We start from the raw sequence: 17,296 nt of genomic DNA, 5'->3' as shown, positions 1-17,296 counted from the left end.
TGAGGGCAGTTTCAGTAGAATGTAAAGAGCGGAAACCAGATTGTAAAGGGTCAAGAAGAGAGTTGTCTGAGAGATAGCGAATTAGACGGGAGTGGACCAGGCGTTCCAGGAGTTTAGAGATAAAGGGAAGATTGGAAACAGGTCTGTAGTTGGCCGTGCAGTTCTGGTCGAGGGATGGTTTTTTAAGTAATGGTTGTATGCTGGCGTGTTTAAAAGAAGAGGGAAAGATACCAGATGAGAGGGAAAGGTTGAAAATTTTAGTTAGGTGAGAGGTGACAGCTGGAGCAAGGGACTGAAGGAGATGTGAGGGAATAGGGTCGCTGGTGCAGGTGGTAGGGCGAGAAGATGCAAGGAGCCTGATCACTTCATCTTCCGTGACTGGTTCGAAGTCAGAAAATGAGCAAGATACAATGTGGCGGGGGGGAGCATGCATAACATTTGGGGATTGGGAGAAAATTTCCTGTTGGATATGGTCAATTTTTTCTTTGAAATAGTTAGCCAGATCGTCAGCGCTGAGGTCGGTGGTCGGGGCCTGTGCTGTTTGATTGAGGAGAGAATGAAACGTGTCAAAGAGTCGTTTAGGATTATTGGAAAGTGAGATGATGAGGTTGTTAAAGTAGGTTTGTTTGGAGAGGTGAAGGGCAGAGTTATATGTTTTCAGCATAAATTTATAGTGGAGGAAATCTTCGGGCAGATTTGATTTTCTCCACAGCCGTTCAGCGCACCTGGAGTACCTCTGGAGAAGACGTGTTTGAGGCGTGTGCCAGGGTTGTCGCCGTCTATGCCGAATTGTTCTTTGTGTAGGAGGTGCGGCTTCATCCAGGGCGCATAGCATTATTTTGTTATAATGCTTCAATGCAGAGTCGGGACATGAGAGGGAGGAGATTGGGGCCAATGATGATTGCAACCTTTTTATAAATTTCTGGGTGTTAATGGCGCGTAAATTTCTATAAGTGTGGACGGTGGGAGTGTCTTGAGCAGAGTCACAGTTCTTGACAGAGAATGAAAGAAGATTATGGTCAGAGAGTGGAAGGGGAGAGTTAGTAAAGTCATGTACTGAGCAAAGCCGGGAGAAGATCAGGTCCAATGTGTTCCCGTCCTCATGTGTAGGAGAATTAGCAAGCTGTGAAAGGCCGAAGGAGGAGGTTAATGATAAAAGATGCGTGGCAGATGGGGAAAGAGGATCGCCAATTGGGATGTTAAAGTCTCCCATGATTATCGTGGGAATGTCGCAGGATAGAAAATTTGTAAGCCAGGCAGCAAAGTGATCCAGGAATTGACGGGGGGGACCTGGGGGGCGATAGACAACCGCCACTCGCAGGGAGAAGGGCCGGTAGAGTCTGACTGTGTGGGCCTCAAAGGACGGGAAGATAAGGGAGGGTACAGGGGGGATAACCTGAAAAGTACATTTTGTTGAAAGAAGCAGACCAACACCTCCACCTGATCTGTTGTCAGGTCGCGGGGTATGAGAGAAATGTAGGCCACCATAGGAGAGAGCTGCAGCGGCGGTGGTGTCCGACTGCTGGATCCAGGTTTCAGTGAGAGCCAGAAGGTTGAGGGAATTAGAGAGGAAAAAGTCATGGATGTAAGAGAGTTTATTACAAGCTGAGCGCGCATTCCAAAGGGCACAGTTGAATGAGACAGAAGATATGCAGGGAATATTAATGAGATTAGCAGGGTTTCTGAATGTAACAGGGAAAGAGTTAGTGTTATTATTACTGGAGGGTCCTGGGTTGGGAGAAATATCACCTGCGACTAATAGAAGGAAGATACAGAGAGTGAGCAGATGATTGAGTGATTTGTGAGAGCGTTTCCTGCGTTGTATGGTGGGAATGAATGGATCTGCGTGGTATAACATTGTGAAGAGAGCATGACAACTGTACATAGGAGAAGAGAGGAGTGAGGGATTAATATGGATGAAGTGTGCCGCATTTGTGGGAGAACGGTGAATGTGGATGATTGTAGCAACCAGAAAATAAATGGCACAGATACAAATGGTGAATACTGTTTGCCAAAAAGATGATCTGTAAGCAAGTTTGTTGGTTTGTCTTGCATGTCTTACCTGTCTCCTGCCCTGTCCAACTGCCATTTTCTAACTGCCAGGGCACTTTGCTAAATTATGGCACTTCGATAAAGTATGCATAAATGCTATATGCATAAATGCCCCCGCATAAATGCTGCCCCTTAACGAAGTCTCAATATATAGGGACGTATCTGCTTAGATCTGCACAGATTTAACTCATTAACAATGGTGTGTGTGCAACAATATACTGAAAGGTCAATTATATTGTGCAGCTTATCTCACCACCTGTAGTTATTTAGGTGAAAGCTCCAAAATGCTTGCCTAATATGTCTGTTTATCCAAAAGGAAGTATAGAGGGAGAGCTAGATAGATAGCATTGCATTACATTACATGGCAATGCAATGCACAGTTGCTGAAGTTGAACCAAAATGAGCTTGTCATCTGGCTTCTGCAACTTTTAACATGAAAAATCCAATGAGGAGAAGAAAAGCAAAGCCAAAGAGTCCATCCCAAAATCCGACAAACAAGCCAAATGAACAAAAAGCATTGAATTCAATTCTTTCTGATTTTAGAAACTGCATTAAAGAAGGGGTGCACCGGTCCTGGAGATACTGCAATACCAGGTCAATGCGTGGAGTGGACAGAGCAAGCTCTTTTTCCATCTCCCTGTTCTAAAAATCCATTTAATATATGGTCCCCAGATAGGGGACGTATCAGATATTAAACTGATAAGAACAGATACTACACTTGATCTTAGCCAAAAGGCCGAGAAGCGATAACCAGAATTGGTTTCCGACTACGGTGCCACCCAAGGATTCTGAAAAGTCCATTTGTGGAGATGGCCACCTGGACTCCCGTTAAGAAGACATGCTGTCAACCTCTAGATCCCTCACATGCCTGCACTTTTCGGCTTGCTGCTGCTGCAATCCACACGTTTTAGATCTGCATAACTCCACCTCTTTTAGCACAGTACCCTCAACCCCCGGCTGTTCCCACCCGCCTCAACACCGTTGGAAGGGAGGAGAACCAATTAAGGCGGGGGGGGGGGGGTGGAACGAGCAGCTGTCTACCCTTAGCAGGAGGGTTGCTGATTAATTACCTCTCCTGCTGCTGCTGCTGCTGCTGGCTGTCCAGCAGCAGACTGAAGGTGGCTGCTGCTGTGCGCAGGTATATAAAGGCTCAGAGCCTATTATGACACGCGCAGCCAGCGTTCCATTGCCACATTCCGTCTACTGCAGGCGGGATACCTGGATGGCTGAATGTCACTGAGAAGCTCACAGAGACCGCCATAAGCAACAGTTTAAAAGAATGCCACAGACTAATCAACCAAACTTTTTGGGTTGGTTTCTCTTTTATAGTCTGCAGGCATTAAATGAAAGAAGTCAGTGTTCCAGCAGAGGGAGACAACGTTTCAGAAAAGGCATTGTAGCAAACCAAAAAAGAAATTTTAAGCGCAGCAGAGTAACCAGCTCACATACCTGTTAGCTCAGGTGAGTTTAAAAGGCTGCTGTTGATAACAAGGGCATTTGCTAAATAGATGGTGTGTGTGCAACAATATACTGAAAGGTCAATTATATTGTGCAGCTTATCTCACCACCTGTAGTTATTTAGGTGAAAGCTCCAAAATGCTTGCCTAATATGTCTGTTTATCCAAAAGGAAGTATAGAGGGAGAGCTAGATAGATAGCATTGCATTACATTACATGGCAATGCAATGCACAGTTGCTGAAGTTGAACCAAAATGAGCTTGTCATCTGGCTTCTGCAACTTTTAACATGAAAAATCCAATGAGGAGAAGAAAAGCAAAGCCAAAGAGTCCATCCCAAAATCCGACAAACAAGCCAAATGAACAAAAAGCATTGAATTCAATTCTTTCTGATTTTAGAAACTGCATTAAAGAAGGGGTGCACCGGTCCTGGAGATACTGCAATACCAGGTCAATGCGTGGAGTGGACAGAGCAAGCTCTTTTTCCATCTCCCTGTTCTAAAAATCCATTTAATATATGGTCCCCAGATAGGGGACGTATCAGATATTAAACTGATAAGAACAGATACTACACTTGATCTTAGCCAAAAGGCCGAGAAGCGATAACCAGAATTGGTTTCCGACTACGGTGCCACCCAAGGATTCTGAAAAGTCCATTTGTGGAGATGGCCACCTGGACTCCCGTTAAGAAGACATGCTGTCAACCTCTAGATCCCTCACATGCCTGCACTTTTCGGCTTGCTGCTGCTGCAATCCACGCATTTTAGATCTGCATAACTCCACCTCTTTTAGCACAGTACCCTCAACCCCCGGCTGTTCCCACCCGCCTCAACACCGTTGGAAGGAAGGAGAACCAATTAAGGCGGGGGGGGGGGGGTGGAACGAGCAGCTGTCTACCCTTAGCAGGAGGGTTGCTGATTAATTACCTCTCCTGCTGCTGCTGCTGCTGGCTGTCCAGCAGCAGACTGAAGGTGGCTGCTGCTGTGCGCAGGTATATAAAGGCTCAGAGCCTATTATGACACGCGCAGCCAGCGTTCCATTGCCACATTCCGTCTACTGCAGGCGGGATACCTGGATGGCTGAATGTCACTGAGAAGCTCACAGAGACCGCCATAAGCAACAGTTTAAAAGAATGCCACAGACTAATCAACCAAACTTTTTGGGTTGGTTTCTCTTTTATAGTCTGCAGGCATTAAATGAAAGAAGTCAGTGTTCCAGCAGAGGGAGACAACGTTTCAGAAAAGGCATTGTAGCAAACCAAAAAAGAAATTTTAAGCGCAGCAGAGTAACCAGCTCACATACCTGTTAGCTCAGGTGAGTTTAAAAGGCTGCTGTTGATAACAAGGGCATTTGCTAAATAGATGGTGTGTGTGCAACAATATACTGAAAGGTCAATTATATTGTGCAGCTTATCTCACCACCTGTAGTTATTTAGGTGAAAGCTCCAAAATGCTTGCCTAATATGTCTGTTTATCCAAAAGGAAGTATAGAGGGAGAGCTAGATAGATAGCATTGCATTACATTACATGGCAATGCAATGCACAGTTGCTGAAGTTGAACCAAAATGAGCTTGTCATCTGGCTTCTGCAACTTTTAACATGAAAAATCCAATGAGGAGAAGAAAAGCAAAGCCAAAGAGTCCATCCCAAAATCCGACAAACAAGCCAAATGAACAAAAAGCATTGAATTCAATTCTTTCTGATTTTAGAAACTGCATTAAAGAAGGGGTGCACCGGTCCTGGAGATACTGCAATACCAGGTCAATGCGTGGAGTGGACAGAGCAAGCTCTTTTTCCATCTCCCTGTTCTAAAAATCCATTTAATATATGGTCCCCAGATAGGGGACGTATCAGATATTAAACTGATAAGAACAGATACTACACTTGATCTTAGCCAAAAGGCCGAGAAGCGATAACCAGAATTGGTTTCCGACTACGGTGCCACCCAAGGATTCTGAAAAGTCCATTTGTGGAGATGGCCACCTGGACTCCCGTTAAGAAGACATGCTGTCAACCTCTAGATCCCTCACATGCCTGCACTTTTCGGCTTGCTGCTGCTGCAATCCACGCGTTTTAGATCTGCATAACTCCACCTCTTTTAGCACAGTACCCTCAACCCCCGGCTGTTCCCACCCGCCTCAACACCGTTGGAAGGGAGGAGAACCAATTAAGGCGGGGGGGGGGTGGAACGAGCAGCTGTCTACCCTTAGCAGGAGGGTTGCTGATTAATTACCTCTCCTGCTGCTGCTGCTGCTGGCTGTCCAGCAGCAGACTGAAGGTGGCTGCTGCTGTGCGCAGGTATATAAAGGCTCAGAGCCTATTATGACACGCGCAGCCAGCGTTCCATTGCCACATTCCGTCTACTGCAGGCGGGATACCTGGATGGCTGAATGTCACTGAGAAGCTCACAGAGACCGCCATAAGCAACAGTTTAAAAGAATGCCACAGACTAATCAACCAAACTTTTTGGGTTGGTTTCTCTTTTATAGTCTGCAGGCATTAAATGAAAGAAGTCAGTGTTCCAGCAGAGGGAGACAACGTTTCAGAAAAGGCATTGTAGCAAACCAAAAAAGAAATTTTAAGCGCAGCAGAGTAACCAGCTCACATACCTGTTAGCTCAGGTGAGTTTAAAAGGCTGCTGTTGATAACAAGGGCATTTGCTAAATAGATGGTGTGTGTGCAACAATATACTGAAAGGTCAATTATATTGTGCAGCTTATCTCACCACCTGTAGTTATTTAGGTGAAAGCTCCAAAATGCTTGCCTAATATGTCTGTTATCCAAAAGGAAGTATAGAGGGAGAGCTAGATAGATAGCATTGCATTACATTACATGGCAATGCAATGCACAGTTGCTGAAGTTGAACCAAAATGAGCTTGTCATCTGGCTTCTGCAACTTTTAACATGAAAAATCCAATGAGGAGAAGAAAAGCAAAGCCAAAGAGTCCATCCCAAAATCCGACAAACAAGCCAAATGAACAAAAAGCATTGAATTCAATTCTTTCTGATTTTAGAAACTGCATTAAAGAAGGGGTGCACCGGTCCTGGAGATACTGCAATACCAGGTCAATGCGTGGAGTGGACAGAGCAAGCTCTTTTTCCATCTCCCTGTTCTAAAAATCCATTTAATATATGGTCCCCAGATAGGGGACGTATCAGATATTAAACTGATAAGAACAGATACTACACTTGATCTTAGCCAAAAGGCCGAGAAGCGATAACCAGAATTGGTTTCCGACTACGGTGCCACCCAAGGATTCTGAAAAGTCCATTTGTGGAGATGGCCACCTGGACTCCCGTTAAGAAGACATGCTGTCAACCTCTAGATCCCTCACATGCCTGCACTTTTCGGCTTGCTGCTGCTGCAATCCACGCGTTTTAGATCTGCATAACTCCACCTCTTTTAGCACAGTACCCTCAACCCCCGGCTGTTCCCACCCGCCTCAACACCGTTGGAAGGGAGGAGAACCAATTAAGGCGGGGGGGGGTGGAACGAGCAGCTGTCTACCCTTAGCAGGAGGGTTGCTGATTAATTACCTCTCCTGCTGCTGCTGCTGCTGGCTGTCCAGCAGCAGACTGAAGGTGGCTGCTGCTGTGCGCAGGTATATAAAGGCTCAGAGCCTATTATGACACGCGCAGCCAGCGTTCCATTGCCACATTCCGTCTACTGCAGGCGGGATACCTGGATGGCTGAATGTCACTGAGAAGCTCACAGAGACCGCCATAAGCAACAGTTTAAAAGAATGCCACAGACTAATCAACCAAACTTTTTGGGTTGGTTTCTCTTTTATAGTCTGCAGGCATTAAATGAAAGAAGTCAGTGTTCCAGCAGAGGGAGACAACGTTTCAGAAAAGGCATTGTAGCAAACCAAAAAAGAAATTTTAAGCGCAGCAGAGTAACCAGCTCACATACCTGTTAGCTCAGGTGAGTTTAAAAGGCTGCTGTTGATAACAAGGGCATTTGCTAAATAGATGGTGTGTGTGCAACAATATACTGAAAGGTCAATTATATTGTGCAGCTTATCTCACCACCTGTAGTTATTTAGGTGAAAGCTCCAAAATGCTTGCCTAATATGTCTGTTTATCCAAAAGGAAGTATAGAGGGAGAGCTAGATAGATAGCATTGCATTACATTACATGGCAATGCAATGCACAGTTGCTGAAGTTGAACCAAAATGAGCTTGTCATCTGGCTTCTGCAACTTTTAACATGAAAAATCCAATGAGGAGAAGAAAAGCAAAGCCAAAGAGTCCATCCCAAAATCCGACAAACAAGCCAAATGAACAAAAAGCATTGAATTAAATTCTTTCTGATTTTAGAAACTGCATTAAAGAAGGGGTGCACCGGTCCTGGAGATACTGCAATACCAGATCAATGCGTGGAGTGGACAGAGCAAGCTCTTTTTCCATCTCCCTGTTCTAAAAATCCATTTAATATATGGTCCCCAGATAGGGGACGTATCAGATATTAAACTGATAAGAACAGATACTACACTTGATCTTAGCCAAAAGGCCGAGAAGCGATAACCAGAATTGGTTTCCGACTACGGTGCCACCCAAGGATTCTGAAAAGTCCATTTGTGGAGATGGCCACCTGGACTCCCGTTAAGAAGACATGTTGTCAACCTCTAGATCCCTCACATGCCTGCACTTTTCGGCTTGCTGCTGCTGCAATCCACGCGTTTTAGATCTGCATAACTCCACCTCTTTTAGCACAGTACCCTCAACCCCCGGCTGTTCCCACCCGCCTCAACACCGTTGGAAGGGAGGAGAACCAATTAAGGCGGGGGGGGGGGTGGAACGAGCAGCTGTCTACCCTTAGCAGGAGGGTTGCTGATTAATTACCTCTCCTGCTGCTGCTGCTGGCTGTCCAGCAGCAGACTGAAGGTGGCTGCTGCTGTGCGCAGGTATATAAAGGCTTAGAGCCTATTATGACACGCGCAGCCAGCGTTCCATTGCCACATTCCGTCTACTGCAAGCGGGATACCTGGATGGCTGAATGTCACTGAGAAGCTCACAGAGACCGCCATAAGCAACAGTTTAAAAGAATGCCACAGACTAATCAACCAAACTTTTTGGGTTGGTTTCTCTTTTATAGTCTGCAGGCATTAAATGAAAGAAGTCAGTGTTCCAGCAGAGGGAGACAACGTTTCAGAAAAGGCATTGTAGCAAACCAAAAAAGAAATTTTAAGCGCAGCAGAGTAACCAGCTCACATACCTGTTAGCTCAGGTGAGTTTAAAAGGCTGCTGTTGATAACAAGGGCATTTGCTAAATAGATGGTGTGTGTGCAACAATATACTGAAAGGTCAATTATATTGTGCAGCTTATCTCACCACCTGTAGTTATTTAGGTGAAAGCTCCAAAATGCTTGCCTAATATGTCTGTTTATCCAAAAGGAAGTATAGAGGGAGAGCTAGATAGATAGCATTGCATTACATTACATGGCAATGCAATGCACAGTTGCTGAAGTTGAACCAAAATGAGCTTGTCATCTGGCTTCTGCAACTTTTAACATGAAAAATCCAATGAGGAGAAGAAAAGCAAAGCCAAAGAGTCCATCCCAAAATCCGACAAACAAGCCAAATGAACAAAAAGCATTGAATTCAATTCTTTCTGATTTTAGAAACTGCATTAAAGAAGGGGTGCACCGGTCCTGGAGATACTGCAATACCAGGTCAATGCGTGGAGTGGACAGAGCAAGCTCTTTTTCCATCTCCCTGTTCTAAAAATCCATTTAATATATGGTCCCCAGATAGGGGACGTATCAGATATTAAACTGATAAGAACAGATTTTTTTTTTTTTTTTTTTTTTTTTTTTAAACCATTCAGGTTAGTTTTATAGCAAATCAGTAGGATATACCAAAACTGTTGCAAAAAACTTCTCATCATCATGGCCATATTTATTAAGCATAAAGTAACCTAATATTACAGAAAGAAGAACATCTTATTAATATAAACCAAAAGATCACTGAAATTTTACAATATGCCTCCACTTTTTAAATTTCCATATTCCCTCGGCATCTGTTCCACCACCGCTACTACTATCCATCTTGTAAATCAAAAATAGCCTAGAAAGAATAATCCTAATACATTCATTTACTGTAATTGATTTCCTTTTAAATACACAAAGATTCCTCACATCCCACAAACTTTCTAACACACAAGCCATAATTAACCACAAAACTCTCTCCTTTACACGTCCACTTGCACCAATACCAAACATAACCACACGCCAATCCACAAAAGTCACTCCCGCCAAGCTCCTACACAACCCCCCTACACATTTCCACACGTCTTGCGCAAAATCACAATTCCACATCAGATGCATAACCGTCTCACAACCATTACATCCATCTCTTGGACAAACATCCGACCTAATCAAACCTCTCTTCTTTTGAACGTCTCTCACTGGAAGAATATTGTGAAACGCCATCCACACTACATCCTTCTGTTTGTTGGACATCCCATACATACCCAACTTTCTCCAAGCATCCGCAACCTCATTCCCTCTCAAACCAACAATATTAGACTCGACCTCATTTGCACACAATTTCCTATACACCCTCTTAGTCATTCTAAACTCATCCACCGGCACACTCAGCAAATCATACTTCTTGACAAACTTCTCAATCACCTCATACCACACCGGACACTTAAAAGACACAGGCACTCTCGCATCCCTCTTTCTCCAACCTAACCCATACAACATCCATCCTGCAGAATAACTTGCCATACATGCACCCTTATTACCTTTACCCAACAATACCACAATCGTCTTAATATAATGGAGCCCTAAAAAAACCTCAACATTAGGAAATCCCAAACCACCATGCTGGCAGGCCTTATAAAGGCTTTCCCTCTTCAGCTTCTCCATCTTGCTGCACCAGAAAAAAGAAAAAATCATTTTCTCAACTCTCTTCACTTTCCTAAAAGGGGATGGAAAAATTATGGCCACAAAAAGCAGAATGGGTAAGATCACTGCTTTGATAACTAGAACTTTGCCCCGCAAAGAAAGATCTCTCATTCTCCAAAAATTCAATTTTCGCTCAACACGCATACCACACTCGTCCCAACTCTCATTTCCTTTCAGATCATCATTGAAAAATACCCCTAAAATCTTAATTGCACTCTCCTTATACTTAACACCTTCCATACGAATACTGTCATCTCCAAAGCATTTGAAACTACACTTAGTCCAGTTAACTCTAAAACCTGATGCACCACAGAAAAAATCCAAAAGCAACCTCACCCTACTCATTGAAGCCATACTTTCACTCACCATCACAACATCATCCATGTAACCTAACACCTTCACATGCTTACCACCACTCCCAGGCACTAACAATCCTCTCATCATTTTCTCACGTCTCACTAAACACAGCAAAGGCTCAATCACACATACAAACAAGACAGGGGACATAGGGCACCCCTGTCTTACACCAGACCTAATCATCACTTTGTCAGACAACCATCCATTCACTAAAAACTCACTTGACACATAATCATATAAAGACTTAACTCCATTCAGAAAAACCCTAGGGAAACCCATCCTCTCCAATACTTTAAACAGAAACACATGCGAAACTCTATCAAAAGCCTTTTCGAAATCAATTGCTAACACCATACACTTCTGCTTTCTAGTCTTACAATCCCCAAGCATATCCCTTAACAATAACAAATTATCACTTATACTCCGACCAGGCACGGCACACACTTGGTCATCCTCCACAACCCTACCAATCACCTCACGCATACGATTTGCTAACAATTTACTGTAGACCTTATAATCAGCGTTAAGCAATGATATGGGTCTCCAGTTCTCCAAACGCTTTTTCTCACCCTTCTTAAACACAAGAACCACTATACCCTCTTTCATACTGTCACACAAAACACCATTCATCCACATATACCTACAAACCTCAGTCAAGTCCTTACCCAAAAACTCCCAAGCTTTCACATACAGCTCCACAGGCAACCCATCCTTCCCAGGCGTCTTATTCTTTTTAGCACTCATAACAACATTCCTCACCTCATCCAAAATAACATCCTCACACAAAGCATCACATTCATCCGAACCAAGTCTCTTCTCCATACCACTCAATACATGCGACACAAGTCCAGGATCAATCCATTTCTCATCGTACAACTTACTATAGAAGCCATTCACCTCATTCAACACATTCTTCCCAACCACACTAGATCCATCTTCACCTACCACTTCACTCAAATCCAACTTCCTTCCATTCATTTTTTTAAAAAAGTACCTGGTGCACTTTTCATTCTTTTCCAAATGCTCTAACTTGGTACGGTAAATAATCTCTTTACCTTTTTCATCCAGAAGACATTTTAACTCATTCTTAGCAACCTCAAGCTGATCAGACATATCCATTCCTTTCCTAACACACCCACGCAACCAATCAATCCGTCTACTTAAGTCATTAAATCTATTACGATATCTGGCAGCTTTTTTGTAGCCCCATTTTTTAAAGAAAGTTTTAAACTGAAATTTCACCCAATCCCACCATTCAAGCAAACTACCAAAATCACGCTTACGCCACCTCCAACTTGCATACCTTTTCTCCAACTCACTCATCACCTCCTCATCCTCCAACAACCTCGTATTCAATTTCCAAACCCCACCCCCAAACACCATGTCCCCATTCGCACTAAAAACTCCACGCAAACACTCATGATCAGAGAAAGGTACCTTATGTTGAACATAACTTGAACAAACCATATTTTTGGAAAATAACATCCTATCTATCCTCGATGAAATATTACCACGGTCAGCATAATATGTAGGCGGTGGTGGAATGCCATACTCAAGTATTGCAGCGTCTAAGAAAGAAAAATCAGAAATAAGTTGAGATAACTTTTTTCCAGTAATGTCCACATTACCTTCTGTGACACAATTACAGTCACCAACAAAAACTGTAGGAATTTTTCCAGGGAGAAAAAAACTCAATTTCTCAAGAAGAGCAAGCCGCTCCTCTTTTTTAGTAGGACAATATAAATTAATCATTCTAACCTTCCACCCCCTATAACTCAAAAAAACAATAATGCAGCGACCCACCTCCACAACCGTGTAACTATCAATAGTAATATTCTTATTACCAACTAAAATCCCCACACCATCATTTTTGTTAAAACTGGACCCCGACCAAACATACTGACCATAAGGCCAGTCCTTATCCACTGGAGATTCAGTAATCCCACACTCTTGTAGACAATAGACATCTGCACTCAAACCCTTTAGATAATCCAGAACTGTTGTTCTTCGGGTAACAGATCTAATTTGCCTAACATTAAGGGACACAATGTCCCATCCAGAATGATGCGGCATAACTAAAGGGGATCACACATAACCTGAAAAAAAATAAAGAAAACATCAACTCAACCTTCATCAAGCAAAGCAAAGCTATTACCATCTGGCTGAATGCCAAATGTAACAATGTCAGGAGAAAATACATCTGACGGGTAAGCACGAGAGTCCACCGGGCTATCACACACGGCAGCAATGGATGAACACTCAGTCCTTGGCTTCTTCTTGACCACATCAGGATCCTCCTCATCAGAGAAACGGACAGCAGACAAGTCCCCTTGGGCACCGCCCCCGATCTCCTCTGAAGCAGTATTGCACCAAGATATGACAGGAGAATTGGACAAGTCCATTTCCCCCTCTCCACGGACACCAAACTGGGGAGGGAAAGGTGACATCACCTCTGGAATCACCATGTCAAAGCCTCCTGACGCAGGAGGCTGAAGCTGTGCATCTTCAAATATGTCGTCCATCTGAGTGCCATCCTCTTCCTCTTGGGGAGCAATTGCCTCCCCGACATCCGGAAGGGGACCTTGTGGAACCCTAGTAGAAGTCGAAGGAACAGCAAGCCCCTCCGCGACCACTTGAGCAAAAGACTTAGGAGTGGTTCTAGCTTGACACTGCCTAAGAACATGCCCCTCCTCACCACAAGCATCACACTTTACCTGGTTCTTGCAGTCTTTCGCCATATGACCAGACGTGTTACACTTCCTGCAGGTTGGCGGATACCTGCAGGACTCCTGGACATGACCATACTTGTTACATCTTCTGCAGAAAAAAGCAGCATCAGGAAAGTACAAGAAACCAGTGTCTCTCCCAATAGAGAAACTCATAGGAGGATAATGTATGCCCCCTGGCCCCTCGGGGTCTGTAGCAAAACGAACAAAGTACTTGTATTTGCCAGTCCACAAGCCTTCTTCATTCGAGATCTTGTGGGAAAAATGCACATAAGTACAATGCCTCCTCAAGAATACAGTAATGTCCTCCTGGGGGATAAAGGGATTGTGCATAAACACAACCACAGGAACATCCCCCTTTGAATAGAGGACAGTAAAAGTGAGTCCATCTAGGAGGGAGTTCTCAGTATGGCCTTTCAAGGTTCTATAAAGATTTTGGCAAGCAGCCATAGTAGAAAGAACCAGCACATACCTTCCATGACTTCTAAATTCCTGCAGGCAAAGAATGTCCGACTTCTTAATCTTCAATTCTTCATAGAAGATGGCATTCACCAGGTAGGACATGGAAAAATGTCCCTTCTTCTCCTCGGAAATCTCAATACGAAATCCATTCTTGACCCGGGGGTCCCCGGTCCCAGCAAATTTCAGCTTGACTCCCATAGTCAGCCACGGAAATCGCCTTCCCGTTTCCTCCTCACTCTCCCCCTATAGCAGCATCCAGCTTAAGCCACCGGAGTGGCGATGCTGGAAGGCCGAGGGCTAGCACTCAAGGAACCTGATGTCCAGACACTTGATCTGAGCCAAAAGGCCGAGAAGCGATAACCAGAATTGGTTTCCGACTACGGTGCCACCCAAGGATTCTGAAAAGTCCATTTGTGGAGATGGCCACCTGGACTCCCGTTAAGAAGACATGCTGTCAACCTCTAGATCCCTCACATGCCTGCACTTTTCGGCTTGCTGCTGCTGCAATCCACGCGTTTTAGATCTGCATAACTCCACCTCTTTTAGCACAGTACCCTCAACCCCCGGCTGTTCCCACCCGCCTCAACACCGTTGGAAGGGAGGAGAACCAATTAAGGCGGGGGGGGGGGGGGTGGAACGAGCAGCTGTCTACCCTTAGCAGGAGGGTTGCTGATTAATTACCTCTCCTGCTGCTGCTGCTGGCTGTCCAGCAGCAGACTGAAGGTGGCTGCTGCTGTGCGCAGGTATATAAAGGCTCAGAGCCTATTATGACACGCGCAGCCAGCGTTCCATTGCCACATTCCGTCTACTGCAGGCGGGATACCTGGATGGCTGAATGTCACTGAGAAGCTCACAGAGACCGCCATAAGCAACAGTTTAAAAGAATGCCACAGACTAATCAACCAAACTTTTTGGGTTGGTTTCTCTTTTATAGTCTGCAGGCATTAAATGAAAGAAGTCAGTGTTCCAGCAGAGGGAGACAACGTTTCAGAAAAGGCATTGTAGCAAACCAAAAAAGAAATTTTAAGCGCAGCAGAGTAACCAGCTCACATACCTGTTAGCTCAGGTGAGTTTAAAAGGCTGCTGTTGATAACAAGGGCATTTGCTAAATAGATGGTGTGTGTGCAACAATATACTGAAAGGTGAATTATATTGTGCAGCTTATCTCACCACCTGTAGTTATTTAGGTGAAAGCTCCAAAATGCTTGCCTAATATGTCTGTTTATCCAAAAGGAAGTATAGAGGGAGAGCTAGATAGATAGCATTGCATTACATTACATGGCAATGCAATGCACAGTTGCTGAAGTTGAACCAAAATGAGCTTGTCATCTGGCTTCTGCAACTTTTAACATGAAAAATCCAATGAGGAGAAGAAAAGCAAAGCCAAAGAGTCCATCCCAAAATCCGACAAACAAGCCAAATGAACAAAAAGCATTGAATTCAATTCTTTCTGATTTTAGAAACTGCATTAAAGAAGGGGTGCACCGGTCCTGGAGATACTGCAATACCAGGTCAATGCGTGGAGTGGACAGAGCAAGCTCTTTTTCCATCTCCCTGTTCTAAAAATCCATTTAATATATGGTCCCCAGATAGGGGACGTATCAGATATTAAACTGATAAGAACAGATACTACACTTGATCTTAGCCAAAAGGCCGAGAAGCGATAACCAGAATTGGTTTCCGACTACGGTGCCACCCAAGGATTCTGAAAAGTCCATTTGTGGAGATGGCCACCTGGACTCCCGTTAAGAAGACATGCTGTCAACCTCTAGATCCCTCACATGCCTGCACTTTTCGGCTTGCTGCTGCTGCAATCCACGCGTTTTAGATCTGCATAACTCCACCTCTTTTAGCACAGTACCCTCAACCCCCGGCTGTTCCCACCCGCCTCAACACCGTTGGAAGGGAGGAGAACCAATTAAGGCGGGGGGGGGGGGGGTGGAACGAGCAGCTGTCTACCCTTAGCAGGAGGGTTGCTGATTAATTACCTCTCCTGCTGCTGCTGCTGCTGGCTGTCCAGCAGCAGACTGAAGGTGGCTGCTGCTGTGCGCAGGTATATAAAGGCTCAGAGCCTATTATGACACGCGCAGCCAGCGTTCCATTGCCACATTCCGTCTACTGCAGGCGGGATACCTGGATGGCTGAATGTCACTGAGAAGCTCACAGAGACCGCCATAAGCAACAGTTTAAAAGAATGCCACAGACTAATCAACCAAACTTTTTGGGTTGGTTTCTCTTTTATAGTCTGCAGGCATTAAATGAAAGAAGTCAGTGTTCCAGCAGAGGGAGACAACGTTTCAGAAAAGGCATTGTAGCAAACCAAAAAAGAAATTTTAAGCGCAGCAGAGTAACCAGCTCACATACCTGTTAGCTCAGGTGAGTTTAAAAGGCTGCTGTTGATAACAAGGGCATTTGCTAAATAGATGGTGTGTGTGCAACAATATACTGAAAGGTCAATTATATTGTGCAGCTTATCTCACCACCTGTAGTTATTTAGGTGAAAGCTCCAAAATGCTTGCCTAATATGTCTGTTTATCCAAAAGGAAGTATAGAGGGAGAGCTAGATAGATAGCATTGCATTACATTACATGGCAATGCAATGCACAGTTGCTGAAGTTGAACCAAAATGAGCTTGTCATCTGGCTTCTGCAACTTTTAACATGAAAAATCCAATGAGGAGAAGAAAAGCAAAGCCAAAGAGTCCATCCCAAAATCCGACAAACAAGCCAAATGAACAAAAAGCATTGAATTCAATTCTTTCTGATTTTAGAAACTGCATTAAAGAAGGGGTGCACCGGTCCTGGAGATACTGCAATACCAGGTCAATGCGTGGAGTGGACAGAGCAAGCTCTTTTTCCATCTCCCTGTTCTAAAAATCCATTTAATATATGGTCCCCAGATAGGGGACGTATCAGATATTAAACTGATAAGAACAGATACTACACTTGATCTTAGCCAAAAGGCCGAGAAGCGATAACCAGAATTGGTTTCCGACTACGGTGCCACCCAAGAATTCTGAAAAGTCCATTTGTGGAGATGGCCACCTGGACTCCCGTTAAGAAGACATGCTGTCAACCTCTAGATCCCTCACATGCCTGCACTTTTCGGCTTGCTGCTGCTGCAATCCACGCGTTTTAGATCTGCATAACTCCACCTCTTTTAGCACAGTACCCTCAACCCCCGGCTGTTCCCACCCGCCTCAACACCGTTGGAAGGGAGGAGAACCAATTAAGGCGGGGGGGGGGGGTGGAACGAGCAGCTGTCTACCCTTAGCAGGAGGGTTGCTGATTAATTACCTCTCCTGCTGCTGCTGCTGCTGGCTGTCCAGCAG

General features: G+C 44.5%; 8 non-coding genes across 8 annotated transcripts; all 8 read right to left on the bottom strand.

Moving 5' to 3' along the window:
* Nucleotides 1–2,609: 2,609 nt before the first annotated feature.
* On the bottom strand, nt 2,610–2,800 carry LOC141157856 (U2 spliceosomal RNA). Its single transcript, XR_012247894.1, has one exon. It is a non-coding gene; the product is annotated as a U2 spliceosomal RNA (small nuclear RNA).
* Nucleotides 2,801–3,921: 1,121 nt separating this feature from the next.
* LOC141157855 (U2 spliceosomal RNA) lies at nt 3,922–4,112 on the bottom strand. Its single transcript, XR_012247893.1, has one exon. It is a non-coding gene; the product is annotated as a U2 spliceosomal RNA (small nuclear RNA).
* Nucleotides 4,113–5,230: 1,118 nt separating this feature from the next.
* On the bottom strand, nt 5,231–5,421 carry LOC141157854 (U2 spliceosomal RNA). Its single transcript, XR_012247892.1, has one exon. It is a non-coding gene; the product is annotated as a U2 spliceosomal RNA (small nuclear RNA).
* A 1,114-nt stretch (nt 5,422–6,535) lies between these two features.
* Nucleotides 6,536–6,726, bottom strand: LOC141157853 (U2 spliceosomal RNA). Its single transcript, XR_012247891.1, has one exon. It is a non-coding gene; the product is annotated as a U2 spliceosomal RNA (small nuclear RNA).
* A 1,114-nt stretch (nt 6,727–7,840) lies between these two features.
* LOC141159640 (U2 spliceosomal RNA) lies at nt 7,841–8,031 on the bottom strand. Its single transcript, XR_012249643.1, has one exon. It is a non-coding gene; the product is annotated as a U2 spliceosomal RNA (small nuclear RNA).
* Nucleotides 8,032–9,144: 1,113 nt separating this feature from the next.
* On the bottom strand, nt 9,145–9,332 carry LOC141160204 (U2 spliceosomal RNA). The gene has a single exon (XR_012250161.1). It is a non-coding gene; the product is annotated as a U2 spliceosomal RNA (small nuclear RNA).
* A 6,107-nt stretch (nt 9,333–15,439) lies between these two features.
* Nucleotides 15,440–15,630, bottom strand: LOC141157852 (U2 spliceosomal RNA). The gene has a single exon (XR_012247890.1). It is a non-coding gene; the product is annotated as a U2 spliceosomal RNA (small nuclear RNA).
* A 1,119-nt stretch (nt 15,631–16,749) lies between these two features.
* LOC141157851 (U2 spliceosomal RNA) lies at nt 16,750–16,940 on the bottom strand. The gene has a single exon (XR_012247889.1). It is a non-coding gene; the product is annotated as a U2 spliceosomal RNA (small nuclear RNA).
* Between the last annotated feature and the right edge of the window lie 356 nt (nt 16,941–17,296).

The sequence above is a fragment of the Phyllobates terribilis genome, unplaced genomic scaffold, assembly GCF_046119375.1.
Source record: "Phyllobates terribilis strain yellow unplaced genomic scaffold, ASM4611937v1 Scaffold_8__6_contigs__length_399053987, whole genome shotgun sequence".
NCBI classification, from domain to species: domain Eukaryota; kingdom Metazoa; phylum Chordata; class Amphibia; order Anura; family Dendrobatidae; genus Phyllobates; species Phyllobates terribilis.
Note: the sequence above shows the minus strand (reverse complement) of the source record. Positions and strands in the feature narration are given on the sequence as shown.